The following is a 17363-nucleotide window of genomic DNA, read 5'->3' as shown; positions in this document are numbered from 1 at the left end:
TCTCACTCTCTCGGTCAGTCTGTGATCAACTCACACTCTCTCGGTCAGTCTGTGATTAACACTCACTCTCTCGGTCAGTCTGTGATTAACTCTCACTCTCTCGGTCTGTCTGTGATTAACTCTCACTCTCTTGGTCAGTCTGTGATTAACTCTCACTCTCTCGGTCAGTCTGTGATTAACTCTCACTCTCTCGGTCAGTCTGTGATTAACTCTCACTCTCTCGGTCAGTCTGTGATTAACTCTCACTCTCCTGGTCAGTCTGTGATTAACTCTCACTCTCTCGGTCAGTCTGTGATTAACTCACACTCTCTCGGTCAGTCTGTGATTAACTCTCACTCTCGGTCAGTCTGTGATTAACGCTCACTCTCTCGGTCAGTCTGTGATTAACTCTCACTCTCTCGGTCAGTCTGTGATTAACTCTCACTCTCTCGGTGAGTCTGTGATTAACACTCACTCTCCCGGTCAGTCTGTGATTAACTCTCACTCTCTCGGTCAGTCTGTGATTAACTCTCACTCTCTCGGTCAGTCTGTGATTAACTCTCACTCTCTCGGTCAGTCTGTGATTAACTCTCACTCTCTCGGTCAGTCTGTGATTAACTCTCACTCTCCCGGTCAGTCTGTGATTAACTCTCACTCTCTCGGTCAGTCTGTGATTAACTCTCACTCTCTCGGTCAGTCTGTGATTAACTCTCACTCTCTCGGTCAGTCTGTGATTAACTCTCAGTCTCTCGGTCAGTCTGTGATTAACTCTCACTGTCTCGGTCAGTCTGTGATTAACTCTCACTCTCTCGGTCAGTCTGTGATTAACTCTCACTCTCTCGGTCAGTCTGTGACTAACTCTCACTCTCTCGGTCAGTCTGTGATTAACCCTCACTCTCCCGGTCAGTTTGTGATTAACTCTCACTCTCTCGGTCAGTCTGTGATTAACTCTCACTCTCTCGGTCAGTCTGTGATTAACTCTCACTCTCCTGGTCAGTCTGTGATTAACTCTCACTCTCTCGGTCAGTCTGTGATTAACTCTCACTCTCTCGGTCAGTCTGTGATTAACTCTCACTCTCCTGGTCAGTCTGTGATTAACTCTCACTCTCTCGGTCAGTCTGTGATTAACTCTCACTCTCTCGGTCAGTCTGTGATTAACACTCACTCTCTCGTTCAGTCTGTGATTAACTCTCACTCTCTCGGTGAGTCTGTGATTAACTCTCACTCTCTCGGTCAGTCTGTGATTAACTCTCACTGTCTCGGTCAGTCTGTGATTAACTCTCACTCTCTCGGTCAGTCTGTGATTAACTCTCACTCTCTCGGTCAGTCTGTGAATAACTCTCATGCTCTCGGTCAGTCTGTGATTAACTCTCACTCTCCTGGTCAGTTTGTGATTAACTCTCACTCTCCCGGTCAGTCTGTGATTAACTCTCACTCTCTCGGTCAGTCTGTGATTAACTCTCACTCTCTCGGTCAGTCTGCGATTAACTCTCACTCTCTCGGTCAGTCTGTGATTAACTCTCACTCTCTCGGTCAGTCTGTGATTAACTCTCACTCTCCCGGTCAGTCTGTGATTAACTCTCACTCTCTCGGTCAGTCTGTGATTAACTCTCACGCTCTCGGTCAGTCTGTGATTAACTCTCACTCTCCCGATCAGTTTGTGATTAACTCTCACTCTCCCGGTCAGTCTGTGATTAACTCTCACTCTCTCGGTCAGTCTGTGATTAACTCTCACTCTCTCGGTCAGTCTGTGATTAACTCTCACTCTCTCGGTCAGTCTGTGATTAACTCTCACTCTCTCGGTCAGTCTGTGATTAACTCTCACTCTCCCGGTCAGTCTGTGATTAACTCTCACTCTCTCGGTCAGTCTGTGATTAACTCTCACTCTCTCGGTCAGTCTGTGAGTAACTCTCACTCTCCCGGTCAGTCTGTGATTAACTCTCACTCTCTCGATCAGTCTGTGATTAACTCTCACTCTCTCGGTCAGTCTGTGATTAACTCTCACTCTCTCGGTCAGTCTGTGATTAACTCTCACTCTCTCGGTCAGTCTGTGATTAACTCTCACTCTCTCGGTCAGTCTGTGATTAACTCTCACTCTCTCGGTCAGTCTGTGATTAACTCTCACTCTCTCGGTCAGTCTGTGATTAACTTTCACTCTCTCGGTCAGTCTGTGATTAACTCTCACTCTCTCGTTCAGTCTGTGATTAACTCTCACTCTCTCGGCCAGTCTGTGATTAACTCTCACTCTCTCGGTCAGTCTGTGATTAACACTCACTCTCTCGGTCAGTCTGTGATTAACTATCACTCTCCCGGTCAGTCTGTGATTAACTCTCACTCTCTCGGTCAGTCTGTGATTAACTCTCACTCTCTCGGTCAGTCTGTGATTAACTCTCAGTCTGTCGGTCAGTCTGTGATTAACTCTCACTCTCTCGGTCAGTCTGTGATTAACTCTCACTCTCTCGGTCAGTCTGTGATTAACTCTCACTCTCTCGGTCAGTCTGTGATTAACTCTCACTCCCTCGGTCAGTCTGTGATTAACTCTCACTCTCTCGGTCAGTCTGTGATTAACACTCACTCTCTTGGTCAGTCTGTGATTAACACTCACTCTCTCGGTCAGTCTGTGATTAACTCTCACTCTCTCGGTCAGTCTGTGATTAACTTTCACTCTCTCGGTCAGTCTGTGATTAACTCTCACTCTCTCGTTCAGTCTGTGATTAACTCTCACTCTCTCGGCCAGTCTGTGATTAACTCTCATTCTCTTGGTCAGTCTGTGATTAACACTCACTCTCTCGGTCAGTCTGTGATTAACTATCACTCTCCCGGTCAGTCTGTGATTAACTCTCACTCTCTCGGTCAGTCTGTGATTAACTCTCACTCTCTCGGTCAGTCTGTGATTAACTCTCAGTCTCTCGGTCAGTCTGTGATTAACTCTCACTCTCTCGGTCAGTCTGTGATTAACTCTCACTCTCTCGGTCAGTCTGTGATTAACTCTCACTCTCTCGGTCAGTCTGTGATTAACTCTCACTCCCTCGATCAGTCTGTGATTAACTCTCACTCTCTCGGTCAGTCTGTGATTAACACTCACTCTCTCGGTCAGTCTGTGATTAACTCTCACTGTCTCGGTCAGTCTGTGATTAACTCTCACTCTCTCGGTCAGTGTGTGATTAACTCTCACTCTCTCGGTCAGTGTGTGATTAATTCTCACTCTCTCGGTCAGTCTGTGATTAACTCTCACTCTCTCGGTCAGTCTGTGATTAACTCTCACTCTCTCGGTCAGTCTGTGATTAACTCTCACTCTCTCGGTCAGTGTGTGATTAATTCTCACTCTCTCGGTCAGTCTGTGATTAACTCTCACTCTCTCGGTCAGTCTGTGATTAACTCTCACTCTTCAGGCCAACAGTTGATGTGAGCAGACAGGGTCTAGAAGGAGCTGGAATCCACTGTCTGCCTCCTAGTTCTACTCCTCCCAATCAATCTTCCATCCTATAAATATATTTATGGAATTATTTTGCTCTTTAAGGATCATTGAGGAGCTGTTAAGGAAAATAAAGAGTACAGTTTTGACTGGGAGGGGGCAGGAATAAACAGTAATTAAATCCCAAGCCCCAGCTCAGATCTTTTGAACTGAATGAACAAGCATTATCCCAACTATCATCGCTGTATTCAGAGATTGGAGCCATAAAATGTTAAATGAGCCAGATAGACAATAAAAGGTCTTCTTTTCATGTATGGACTGGTTGGGTCGAATGGCCTGTTTCTGTGCCGTATGTCCCGTGTAATCCTATGAATCATCTATGCTTTTCAACAAGATGTTTCTAACACTGTTCAGGTCAACGTTCGCCCCTCCACCAACCCCGCTGGTAATTCCTCTCACTGTTGTTCTTCACTGTAAAATGGCGGCTACGTTCATTAACATAACAGCAGACGCCGCGCTTCACAAGCAAGTCAACGAATGTAAAGAAAGGCCAAACATAGACACAAAATACTAAAATGTACAGGTCCCCCGTGCTTAAAACATTGGCGACTGAAGGCAGTAATTTAAAAATAATCTTTGAGTGCATACTTGCTATGTTTTTGGTCTCTGTATATCATTTTGAGAATGTATTAGAGTGGTTACACTTTCACAGAATGTGTGAGACCTGAAATAGAAATTGTTGCTTGTTAACAACTCATGAGAAAAAATACTGTCAAACCCATTTTAACACGTACCAGATTCCAAATGGCATTCAATGTTAATAACTTGATCTCCCCAAAGGTTTGCTGCAATTATTTCTCTTTCCTACTTTCCCTTTATAATTCTTATACTAATCTCATTATTCCTTTGGCTGGAGTGTCATTAGATGCAGGGTCTTGTGGGTAAATTGGGATTTTCTCCATATTTATAATTGGATCACTTATCATCGAATCTTACAGCACAGAAGGAGGCCATTCGGCCCATCATGCCTGTGCCGGCTCTCTGAAAGAGCTGTCCAATTAGTCCCACTCCACCGCTCTTGCCCCAAATTATTTCCTTTTCAAGTATTTGTCCAATTCCCTTTTGAAAGGTACTATTGAATTTGCTTCCACTGCCCTCAGGCAGTATTCCAAATCATAACAACTCGCTGCGTAAAAAAAATTCTCCTCATCTTCCCCCTCTGGTTCTTTTGCTAATTATCTTAAGTCTGTGTCCTCTGGTTACCGTCCCATCTGTCAGTCATAACAGTTTCTCCTTATCTACTCTATCAAAACCCCATATACTTTTGAACATCTCTGTTAAATCTCTCCTTCACCTTCTCTGCTTTAAGGAGAACAATCACAGCTTCTCCAGTCTCGCCACATAACCGAAGTCCCTCATAAAATAAAAACAGAAAATGCTGGAGATACTCAGCAGGTCAGGCAGCATCTGTGAAGAGAGAAACAGAGTTAACGTTTCAGGTCGATGAGTTAACTCTGTTTCTCTCTTCACAGATGCTGCCTGACCTGCTGAGTTTCTCCAGCATTTTCTGTTTTTATTTCAGATTTCCAGCATCCGCAGTATTTTCTTTTTGTGAAGTCCCTCATCCTTGGTACCATTCTAGTAAATCTCCTCTGCACCCTTGCCAAGGCCTTGACATCTTTCCTAAAGTGCGGTGCCCAGAATTGGACACAATACTCCAGTTGAGGCCTAACCAGTGGTTTATAAATGTTTAGCATACTTTCCTTGCTTTTGTACACTATTCCTCTATTTATAAAGCTCAGAACCACGTATCCCAGTTCTGACCATTGCCACAATTTCCACCACGATAAATGATATCAAGATCCTTCATCATATCACCTGTGCAAGCTAGCATTATTTTCGAATGGGATGCAGCTTATCTGGCATCCTCCTCCTTTCCAAAATACTTTTTTTTAAATAACTACACTGCCCCTTTAAGAGTAAGAGCAACAACCTCTCAACCCTTATTGTTCCATTCACTTTACTGAAGTCCGTGCATGAGAATCAGTAATGAATGGCAGGGCAATTAAAGGAGTCATCCATGATTTTATTATTATCATTCAACTAGAATGGATGGGCGGGGGAACATTCACTTTCCATTTACAATTATATATTGGCCTTGGGACACAGTAAGGGGTGTAAGGAAAAATATACTCTTGTGAAAGGTGTTGAGAATTATAGATGGCCCTAAGCAATCTCCACAGTGAACTAATTCATATTCACGGTGCACTTCCTCTATTCCAAAGTCATCATCACTAACACTGGGCACCCCTCTGGTCACTGAATAATTAGAACTGGGCTGTTGGGTTGTTATTTTCCAAGTCTCCTGAAATAGAGGCTGACACCAGATGCTAGTTACATAAGCGTACACCTGTCTGCTGATCAGTCCAGAGTGAATGGGCTGGATCTTGCCAGCCCTGGGGAGGCGGGTTTGGAGGCCGGACTGCCAGGAAAATGGCAGAATCTGGGGGCGGGTACCCATCCCGCCCCCAACCCACCTCCGTGCCATCTTCCCAGGAGGCGGGTAGCCGACCCGTGCCGGGTCCCGTCTCCTGGAGGCGGGAAGGGGATTACAGCCACTTAACTGCCTGTTAACAGGTAGTTAACAGAGAGTTAAGAGGATTATCCCCATTTTTCCACCAGAGGCGCGGGCTTCCCGATGTCCGGAAACCCCGCCAGGGTCAGCGAGGCGAGCAGTGGGTCTGCGGGGGTCGGAGGGGTCCAAAAGTGCGCTGTGGAGGTAAGTGATGGGTGCAAGTGTGGAGAGGTGAGTATGTGAGGTGAGTGTGAAAAGTGATAGAAAATGTTTACTTACCGTTATTTCTTCCTGCAGGCTTCAACCGTTGGCGATGCGGAGAGTCTCGCATCTCACCGGCAGAGATGACAGATGGCTGTTGCATTCTCCGATGTAACATCCATCGAATTTCTGCTCACAAAAGAGGTTTGATGGGTCTTGAATACAAGAACTCATCAAATTACAGAGAATGTCAGTGTTTGACAGCTTCACAGAGCTATCCAACGATGACAATTCATCTGTCAAACATTTTTGACAGATGAAATGTCATACGCTGACGTTCTCTGTAACCGGCTTTCCTTTAATCGGCCTGCTAAGCTCGCTGGGCGGGCTTAACAAGGTCAATCAATGGAAAATAACGTGGGTTGGCCAGAAGTTGATGGAGGCGGGACTGAAACCCGACAAGTGGGAGTCCCGCCTCCAAAAGCTCCCCATTGGCAAAATCCAGCCCTTGCAAGTATTTCAGAGTCAAGTGAGCATTGCCGCCATCTTGGATAAGGTTCCTCAACTTTGCAGCAGCAATATCTGATCTATAACACCACCCCCCCACCGCCCTCCCGCCCTTTCCTCTCACCATCAGGGCAACTCCCGTTGGGCTGAACGGCTTCCTGGAAAACAATAAAGACTGATTCCACCATTCCACGCTCAGAGCAGGGAAGCTGTGCTCGGAGGCCAGGCCACAACACTGCAGCCCCGAGACTCCGACCCACACTCCCTCCAAGCAGCCCTTCCTCGCTAGGGGCGCAGGATGACAGAACAACCCCTGGCCTTGCCCAGCTGGCACTGGGAATAATTTCAAAGCTCGGTTAAATGGGTTAATTACATCTGAGTGTCCCTGTGTGTAATTGAAAATTTCCCCCATCCCCTCAGTTTTCTCCTCTCCCTACCTGAAGGTGCTCACTCTTGCTCAATGCAGTTCCATCTGCTGTTCCCCCGGTAAACCTTGCCTAAGTGGCATTCTTCATGTGTGAGTGTCACCAGGGTATTCGACTGTGGGGCCCACCACAGCCGATCTCACCCTGTTCTCATCCGAGTGCCACACCAAGGCACCTTCTAGCAGGCGGTCATTAGAGTGGGAGCTTTGGCCGATTTAGCCCCTCTTCCTGGGCCTAAGGTCATTTGCAGCTCCCCCACTGACGGACCAGTGATCGAAACCTGGAGACTTTCTGCTCTGTACGACTCAGTTCCACACTGCTCAATGTAATAAGCACCTGAGCCCCCCCAGAACCTTCAGTAGTATGGACCCAGCTTCCCATCTCCTTGAGAGGGAGTGGGTACAAGGCAGAGGATTGGAGAAGCTGCGAGTGATAATCGCAATAATCCTGAAACGGATTAGGGCTGCGACATTCGGTATGCTAGTGCCTCCCGCTAGCGCCTGGCGGGGGCGCTAACGGGGTGCTAAGGGGTTAGCGCCCGGGCACGGCGAATGCAGCAACGCCCGCGGACTTCAGTGCCGGTTTAGCGTTGGTGCTAACTCTGAGCGCCTGGGCCTCTAGCGCCTCGCAGATCGTGACATCGCAAAGTGCGCAGCGCCCCGTTATCGCCCCGGATGGAAAACTGACTCTCGGCCCCTGCGTTATGGCCTCACGCTGACAACGCCAGCGAGAGGAGGCGTTGTGAACTCGGCTGAACCGCTTCGGGAGCGGTAATTAAAGGGAATGCTCTTCAGCTCGCGCAACCTTTAGTATTTGCACCAGTCTGGTGCCTGCGCAAAGTTTTTAATGTTTCATTGGTGCGGGATGTCCAAGCCCTCCACTTTGTGAGAGTGTTTGGGGCTGTAATGGCAGTCATCCAGGTCGCCTTGCAAAACAGAACTGACGACAACTAGCTTGTGCAGTGTCATTGGCCCTTCCCTTTAAGCGAGGGAAGCAGCCTCTGTGATGAAAGCGCGCCATTTACAATGCGCTCGAAATTGTTTAGCGTTCTGCCGCTACTGCCCCGCTCTTGGACTATAGCGCCCTAAGAGACGTGGTTAGTGCTTGATTTAGCGCTCCACTTCCCTCTTGGAGCGCTAAAACTGGATTACGCGGGAGGCGAGAATGATTAGCGCCTGGTGCTAATTTTTCAACTTTTAAAGTTTTAGCGCCCCAAACGGGGCTATCCTGAATTTCTCCCCCTAGGTGTCTAATGTCAGTCATGGCTCAGTGGTAGCACTCATGCCTCTCACTCTGAAGGTGTGTGTTCAAGCTCCACTCCAGAGAGTTGGGCACACAATCCAGGCTGACACTCCAGTGCAGCACTGAGGGAGTGCTGCATTGTCAGAGGTGCCTAAACCGTAAGCCCCATCTGCCCTCTCAGGTGAATGTAAAAGATCCCATGGGTACTATTTCAAAGTAGAAGAGGAGGGGAATTCTCCCTTGTGTCCTGGCCAACATTTGCCACTAAAACAGATGATCTGGTCATTATCCCATTGCTGTTTGTGGGAGCTTGCTGTGCACAAATTGGCAGCTACATTACAACAGTGACTACACTTCAGCAGTACTTCATTGGCTGTAAAGCACTTTGGGATGTCTGGTGGTCGTGAAAGGCGCTATATAAATGCAAGTCTTTCTTTTATTTCTTGTTCTGTTTCACCCTAGCTGAGGCACAGCCTATCCTCTTCCGGTGTCCATAAGTGCGAGAGCAAAGTTTCCATTGCCCTGATCGCAATAAAGCCCAAAAAACAGGCGCAAAGCAGAGGAACAAAGGGTGCTAATCCTTGGCTCCCAGTCTGCTCCTGAACAGCACGGTGCAGGACTTTGCTCTGTGGTTTTTGTCGTGCCTGTACTTCACTGTGCCTGCAGAGGGCGCTGCAATGAGGCAGCATGTGACCACTGCACTCAAACCTCCAATAGTGACGAGTGTGATTCAGGGGCAACGTGCCCCCATTAAACCTGCCACTTCCTCAGCTGCTGTGTAGGCTGCTATTAAAAGATCCCACCCTACTGTTTCGAAGAAGAGCAGGGGAGTTTCCCTCTGGTGTCCGGGCCAATATTTATCCATCGACCAACATCACTAAAACAGATTAACTGGACTTTATCACATTGCGGTTTGTGGGAGCTTGCTATGCCAAAATTGGTGGCCGCGTTTCTTACATTACAACAGTGACTACACTTCAAAATTTATTTCATTGGCTGTAAAGCGCTTTGGGACATCCTGACCTCGTGAAAGGCGCTATTTAAATGCAGGGTCTTTCTTTTGTTCTTTTACACCTAGTGATGGAGGCTGTGTTCAGAATGTGCCAACCGCGCCCCCCCCCTCACCCCCACCCCCCCACTGATTTGGAGGCAGACCATCGCAGGTCTTTGTGAAAGCTTCTGAAGTCATTCACCTCTGTAGTGTATGTACCTTTAAGGGGAGAACTACTTTTTACAGCTCCTGTATACTGTAGTACCGGCAGTGACCACACCTGTATATAAACCCTGAGTAGGGATCTGTACAGTTAGTTTTAGAGTAACCCTCACCCAGTAAACACCTGTTGATTGTTCCCTGCAGTCTCTTGTCTCATTATTGAAGGAAACACAACATCAAGATACACGGATTTAACAACCTCGGCCTCTCCTGAGCCACGAACGGCTGCTTCTGTGCCACAGAGTTAGAATCACCCTCCCCTGACTGTACACCTCGCCACCCGCAATAAGACAAGGTTTACAGTCAAACCCGCCATCCTTCTCCATTCCTCATGATCGCACTCGGTTACCCTGTTCCTCCAGCTACTGGCCTGGCACCACGGTCCTGCCCTTTGGCGGTTTCCCCCGAGGCAGGCGGTAGGACTGCCTGGACTGGCACCACGGTCCTGCCCTTTGCCAGTTCCCCCCCGAGGCAGGTGGTAGAGGCTGCCTGGCCTGACACATCACCACGGTCCTGCCCTTTGCTGGTTCCCCCCGAGGCAAGTGGCAGGGCTGCCTGGCCTGGCACCACGGTCCTGCCCTTTGCCGGTTCCCCCCGAGGCAGGCGACAGAGGCTGCCTGGCCTGGCCTGGCACCACGGTCCTGCCCTTTGCCGGTTCCCCCCGAGGCCGGCGGCAGGGGCTGCCTGGCCTGGCCTGGCACCACGGTCCTGCCCTTTGCCGGTTCCCCCCGAGACCAACGGCAGGGGCTGCCTGGACTGCTGCGTGAGGCACAGCAACATAAGCCCGTGCGCGGGGTGAACGGAACAACAACACTTTGCATTTATATAGCACTGTTAACACGGTAAAACATCCTGAGGCCCTTCGCAGGAGGGTAATCAAACAAGGTTTGGCACTGAACCACGTAAGGAGACATTAGGACAGGTGACCAAAAGCTTGGTCAAAGAGGTAGGTTTTAAGGAGCAACTTAAAGGAGGAGAGAGAGGTAGCGAGGCGGGGAGGTTTAGGGAGGGAATTCCAGAGTTTAGGGCCCAGGCAGCTGAAGACACGGCCTCCAATGGTGGAGCGATGGAATTCGGGGGTGCGCAAGCTGATACTTCTTTGGCTCAGCGTCTATTTTTATCTGATGACGCCCCTGCGAAGTGCTTGGGACATTGTCCTGCATTAAAGGCACGATATAAATGCAAGTTGTTGTCGTTGAGGCCCAATATCTGACTCTTTCATCCAGGTGCCAATTCTTGATGTGCCAGCAAGACAATGAAGGCCTCGCAGCCGAGCCCGATCCGACCCTCACTTGACCTCCGCGAGAAAGGCACTCCAAGCAGAAGTCAATAAATAGCAATCTTCCATTTTCACCTCTCTAACCCGGGGAAACTGAGGCCAACTGCGGTCCCCCTCCCCCCCACTGCCCCGCTGGGTAACTCCACACAGGCAGGGCATTAAACCTGGGACCTCCTGGTCTCCGTAGCTCAACTCCCGACTGGTTGAACCGTCAAGTGAGCTCGAAATGACCGTTCCATTGCTTCAACGCAATGCTTTGAAAAGCCAACCAGAATCTGCAGTGACACTCAGGAATGGGCAGAGTAACTGATTGTGACACCCACAAAGTGGAATTAAGGGACACGATTGACAGCAAAGGTGGAAGAAGACAGTTTGTCAACAGTGAGCCAAGTATTGCACTCACACTTATTACACGACCCATACTCTACCGTAAACAGAACAGAAATCTGCCATGAACAGCGGAGAGTTCACACCCCTGATATTTTATTGAAGTATCTGTTAGTGCGTTCGAATGTTTTATTCAGGGTAATGAAGAAAAAAAGTTCACAGCCTCTGAAAAATTCATGTGATGTGCAGCAAATGCATTTGCTTTTACACGGCGCTGTGTGTGTTTTGTGATGTGCACTGGCTGCTGTCACTGCTCATCAGACACATGCGTGGGCGACGGTTGCAGCAGATTGACGTGACATTCATGTTAGTCTTGTAGTTCTCATGAACCTGATTGTCTCGAATAAAATCAGGACACTGACTTCCGGACGTAGCATATGTTCAAAAGCTGCATCGACTAAAAGCATGTGGGGGAGAATGAAACCATCACAAGTCAGTCAGCCAGACATGTCTCAAGTGATTTCATGGCATTCACTGGAAGTTACAAGGGGATAAATTTTGAATTGTGTGATCGTGTAAGAGTTGATAGTGAGTTGACAGCCCGTTTTACACCTCTCCCCATTGACTTCAATAGACATAAAAATAGGGAGAGATGAAAAACTTTTGTGATCACCTGTTTTCTCTTTCTCTCTCTCTCTTAGGCAGTCCCTCGGAACCGAGGATGACTTGCTTCCCCACTAAAAATGAGTTCTCAGGTGGCTGATGTAAGGGGTGGCGGTGTGGGTGTTATTTGTCAGCTTCACCTCTGACTCCTTTGAATGGTTTGAATCGCTCCCACTCCCTTTTTGTTCTAGACTTTGGACTTATTTGGGGGTCGTAATAAACTTGCAACAGACACCTGGGTTAGTCAAAAGAATTCAGATCTTTATTTTGAGACAGGAAAATATACAAAACAATAAAACTTACACTTTAAAAGGGTGGGGAACACACAGAATAAACGAGGGAGAATTACAATGTACAAAATCCCTTTCCCTCCCAACCCCACTACACCAACTAGGCTGGAATCCAGAGGACCAGGAAATACTCACCAAAAACGACTTTCTTGACAGTTGTAGAGATTCGCGATTTCGGGGTCCTCTTTAGTTGTGGCGGTTGGGGCCTGCCGTACCTCGGACGTGGTAGAAGACTGCACCTGCGTTGGGTCCTCAGTTGGGTTTGGCCAGCTGATGCGGTTAGTCGTTCTGTTGGATCTATCGGGTAAGTACCCAAATTTCCTTGGTTAGTGTTAGATCCATGTATTTTTGATGTTGTGTGTCCTTCAATAACTAGACACGAGACTGTAGGAACAATCAACAGGTATTTACTGGATGAGGGTTACTCTAAAACTAAACGTACAGATCCCTACTCAGGGTTTATATACAGGTGTGGTCACTGCCGGTACTACAGTATACAGGAGCTGTAAAAAGTAGTTCTCCCCTTAAAGGTACATACACTACAATTCCTCCCCTTTTAGATTGACAGTACCATAACATTCATTTAACAATTAACACTTTTAACATGCACATTAACTGAAAATAGTCCATTTATAAATTCAGTCTTGGGGCGGCTTCCTGATCCTTTCTGGATAGCGCCTTTCCTGAGTGTCTTGTTCTTGGTGCGGAGGCCCCCTGTCGTCAGTTGGTTCATCAGCTTCCGATGCTACTGTTTCTGGGGTAGATGCTACCTGTATGTCGGGTTCATCACCAGGTGCGCGAGACATGGGGTTGACTCGTTCCTGTGACTCTAGGATCTGGTCGACATGGCATCTCACAATGTTCTCCCCAACATCCACTGTGTACATTAGTGGCCCCTGCCGTGTGTATATTGTTCCTGGTTGCCATTTCTCTGCTCGGTAGTCGCGGGCCAAGACTGGTTGCCCTACATTGAAGCTCCTTGTCGGCTTCTCATTGATGTGCTGGAATTGCTTATTCTCAACATCTCTTCGTACATTTGGTCTGAGCAAATCCAGACGAGATCTCAACCTTCGGTTAAAGAACATCATGGCCGGGGTCTGGTTGGTGACTGCATGTGTCGCATTTCTGTAGGCTAACAGGAAATTGTCCACCTTATGCTGCAGTGGAATGTCGTCATCACACATGGCCCTTACTGCTTTCTTAAAGGTTTGTACGAACCTCTCAGCCAATCCATTTGTGGCTGGATGATACGGGGCGGATGTGTAATGCCTTACCCCATTCCTTTTCATAAATCTTCGAAACTCTTCGGACACAAACTGTGGTCCGTTATCAGAGCAAATCTGCTCTGGCAAGCCGTACCTGGCAAATATGGTCCGTAGGACTGCAATAGTTTTCTCCGTGGTGGTGGACGACATTTTGATCACCTCAGGCCATTTCGAGTGTGCATCCACGGCTATTAGAAACATTGAGTCCATGAATGGACCAGCAAAATCAATATGCACCCGTTGCCATGGAGATGAGGGCCACTCCTAGATATGTAGAGGGGCATGTGGTGGTGCATTTTGGACCTTCTGGCATCCTGAGCAGCTCTTTGTCAGGTCCTCGATTTGCTGATCGATCCCCGGCCACCACACATAAGCCCTAGCAAGGCTTTTCATTTTCACCCCTCCCAGATGGCCTTCGTGAAGCTCATTGAGCACTCTCTCCCTTAACTTGGGTGGAATTACCACTCGGGATCCACACGTCAAGGTCCCCTGGCATACTGACAGCTGTTCTCTTCTGGATGAGAATGCTGGCAACAGTGAGTTGCCATGTGTTGGCCATCCCTTCACCGTCAAGTCATATACCCGAGACAGTGTCGGGTCATTTCGGGTCTCCTTCTCTATATCAGCATTAGTTACTGGCAAGCGTTCAATTATAGTCGAATGAAATATTTCGACAGGATCCACTGCTGGTGCTTCCTCCGCATTAGGCAGTGGCAGGCGTGATAGCCCATCAGCGTTACCATACTGTTTCGTGCCCTTATACTCGATTTCATATTGGTTCGCCCCTAGAAAAAGCGACCATCTTTGTAGCCGTTGCGCAGTCATCACCGGCACGCCCTTCTTTGGATTAAAGATGGAGGCAAGTGGTTGGTGGTCCGTCAGCAAGGTGAACTTCTGCCCGTGCAGATAGTGGTTGAACTTTTTCACTCCCCACACTAGGCTGAGGGCCTCCCTGTCAATCTGGGCGTAGTTACGCTCGGCTGAGGTTAGTGACCGAGAGGCAAAGGCTACCGGCCTCTCCGAGCCGTCCGGGAACTTGCTCCAATGCCATAGGGTGATGCATCACACGCCAACCGAATTGGTAGTGCTGGGTTGAAATGAGCCAACACCTCTTTTGATGTGATCAATTCTTTGCACTTCTGGAAAGCTCATTTACATTCGTCATTCCACTTCCATGGTACCCCCGTTTGCAGTAGGGTGTTCAGTGGGTGTAGTAATGTAGACAAATTCGGCAAGAACTTATGGTAGTAGTTCACCAGCCCGAGGAACGACCTCAGTTGTGACACATTTTCCGGTGCTGGAGCCTTGACTACTACCTCAATCTTTTCAGGGGACTTATGTAACCCGTATTCATCAATAACGTGGCCACAATACGAGATCTGCTTCTGGAAAAACTCGCATTTGTGGCGATTTGCTCGGAGCCCATATTCCTTCAATCTAGTGAGCACCTGCTCCAGGTTGGTGAGGTGATCACTGTCATTTTCGCCCGTGACCAGGATGTCGTCCAAATAACACTGGGTCCCTGGAATCCCTTGCAGGACTTGATCCATTGCCCTTTGCCAAATAGCCGGAGCTGATGCTACCCCGAACACCAGCCGGTTGTATTGGTAGAGACCTTTATGAGTGTTGATCGTGAGGTACTGTTTCGACGCTTCTTCTACCTCCATTTGCAGATACGCCTGGGCCAGATCAATCTTAGTGAAGCATTTCCCTCCAGATAGTGAGGCGAAAATATCTTCAATCCGCGGAAGCGGATATTGTACCGTGTGAAGGACTGGGTTCACTGTCACTTTAAAGTCCCCACAGATGCGAACTTTCTTTGGTTCCCCAGGCGTATTACTCAACGACCTCTTCATTACAGGACCGATGGGTGTGGCCCACTCGCTCCAGTCCACTTTGGACAGTACTCCTGAACGTTCCAAACCTTCCAGCTCTGCTTCAACGGCTGGGCGGATCGCATAAGGCACCGGTCTGGCCTTAAAAAACTTTGGGCTTGCATTTTCCTCTATTTTGATCATCGCTGTTATGCCTTTTAGTGTTCCAAGTCCCTCCTGGAACACTTCTTGTGCGTCAGTTAGCATTTTTGACAGTCGTCCAGGTGTGGCGTCGTCATCCTTTTTGGCATCTACAGTCAGTGCTTGTATGGAATGCCAATCTAGCTGTATCTTCCGGATCCATTCACGTCCTAGTAGTGGTGGTCCTCCATCTGGCAATACATATAGGTCCATTTTTGGTGTTTCCTTACCGTTATATACAACGTTCACCCTTATTTTTCCTTTGGGGTAGACTTTTTGCCCCGTGTACGTCTTCAAGACAATCTCTGTATCTCTCAAGGGTATATGTGAGAATAGCCGCTTGTAGTCCCTTCGGTTTATGACTGTTAGGGCTGATCCTGTGTCCAATTCCATTTTCACTTGGACTCCAGCTATCTTGAGCGTGACCCAGATAGTTTGATGATCCTCCGTTTGGATCACCTTATGTAGTTTCAGACAACCCAGCTCCTTGCTTCCAGAGTCTGTATCACTTTTCTGTTCGTCTGAACTACTCTCCGTCACCTTATGTACCTTCTTGTACTTCTCCTGTGGAGATTTCTTGCTGCTGGTTTTCTTTCCTGACCTGCAGACTCTTGCTATGTGTCCTACTTTTCCACACTGTCTGCACGCTTTGTCCTTAAACCAGCAATCATTATGGTCGTGTGTTGTTCTGCCGCAGCGATAGCACTTCACTGTTCCGTATGACATTTCATTTGTGCCATATTCTTGCGGTCTCCATTGTATCTCTGCAGCACCCCGTGCGGCTGCTTTGTGTGATACTGCCATGCTGAAAGCCTTGTCCAGCGTAAGATCCTTTTCTGATAGAAGCCGTTTCTGGGTTCCTTCACTTTGAAGCCCACACACAAACTTGTCCCTTAAAGTATCTGCTAGTCCCGTTCCAAACAGGCAGTGTTTCGATAGCTTGCGCAGTTCTGTTAAATACTCATCATTACTTTCATCTTTATGCTGGTTCCTTTTGTGAAACTTAAATCTTTCTGCTATCAGCAGCGGTGTGGGATTTAAGTGGTTCTGTAGGATTGACACTATGTTTCCAAAATCCTTGTCCACTGGCTTCTCTGGGGTTACTAGGTTTCGCAGTAAGCCATACGTTTTTGCACCCATTGAATTCAACAATACCAGCACTTTCCTCTCATCTGGCACTTCATTCGCCTTGCAGTACACTTCTATGCGTTCGACATATGTTGTCCAATCTTCGACTTCATTGTCGAACGCTGTGATGCTGCCACTCTTCGGCATCCCTGGGTGTGGTTAGACTGGCTCAAAATGGCGTTTTCCCGCGCTTTCCCTTCTTCTGCGGCTCAAAATGGCATTTTCCCGCGCTCTCCCTTCTTCTCCACTGCGGCTGCTCGTCCCTTGAACACCGGCTGCGCTCTGCGCAATTCCCTTTCTTCCCCGCTGACGCTGCTCGTCCCTTGAACACCGGCTGCGCTCTGCACGTTTTCCTTCGCACCTCTCTCTCTTCTCCCATCGACGCCGTTCGGTCCTGAACACCGGCTGCGCCCTGTGCGCTCTACCCTCTCTCTTCTCCCGTCGATGCTGCTCGGCCTTTTCTGTGCCGTCGGTCGTCTCTAGCCACCGCTGTCCGGGAAGGGTCTGCGCCGTACCTGTTGCCAGCCCGTTTCGCTGGACCACCGTGACTGGAGAACCAAGCCCAGCTCTCAACAGCCTCCCCTGCGATGCTCAATCTCTGCTGGATGACTGGGCGGTTGCTCGTGGTCGATGCCCATGCTTCTGGCCTCAACTTTCTTCCACTGATCTCCAGGAGCGAATCCCTGGGAGGTAATGCAGAGTTGCAGGTAGGTTTGAATCTGCCTCGTCGCCACTGTTAGATCCGTGTATTTTTGATGTTGTGTGTCCTTCAATAACTAGACACGAGACTGCAGGAACAATCAACAGGTATTTACTGGATGAGGGTTACTCTAAAACTA

Source organism: Somniosus microcephalus, chromosome 24 (genome assembly GCF_052327205.1).
Source record: "Somniosus microcephalus isolate GS21.2 chromosome 24, FLI_Smic_1.0, whole genome shotgun sequence".
Classification (NCBI taxonomy): Eukaryota; Metazoa; Chordata; class Chondrichthyes; order Squaliformes; family Somniosidae; genus Somniosus; species Somniosus microcephalus.
This window is presented reverse-complemented; position numbering follows the sequence as displayed.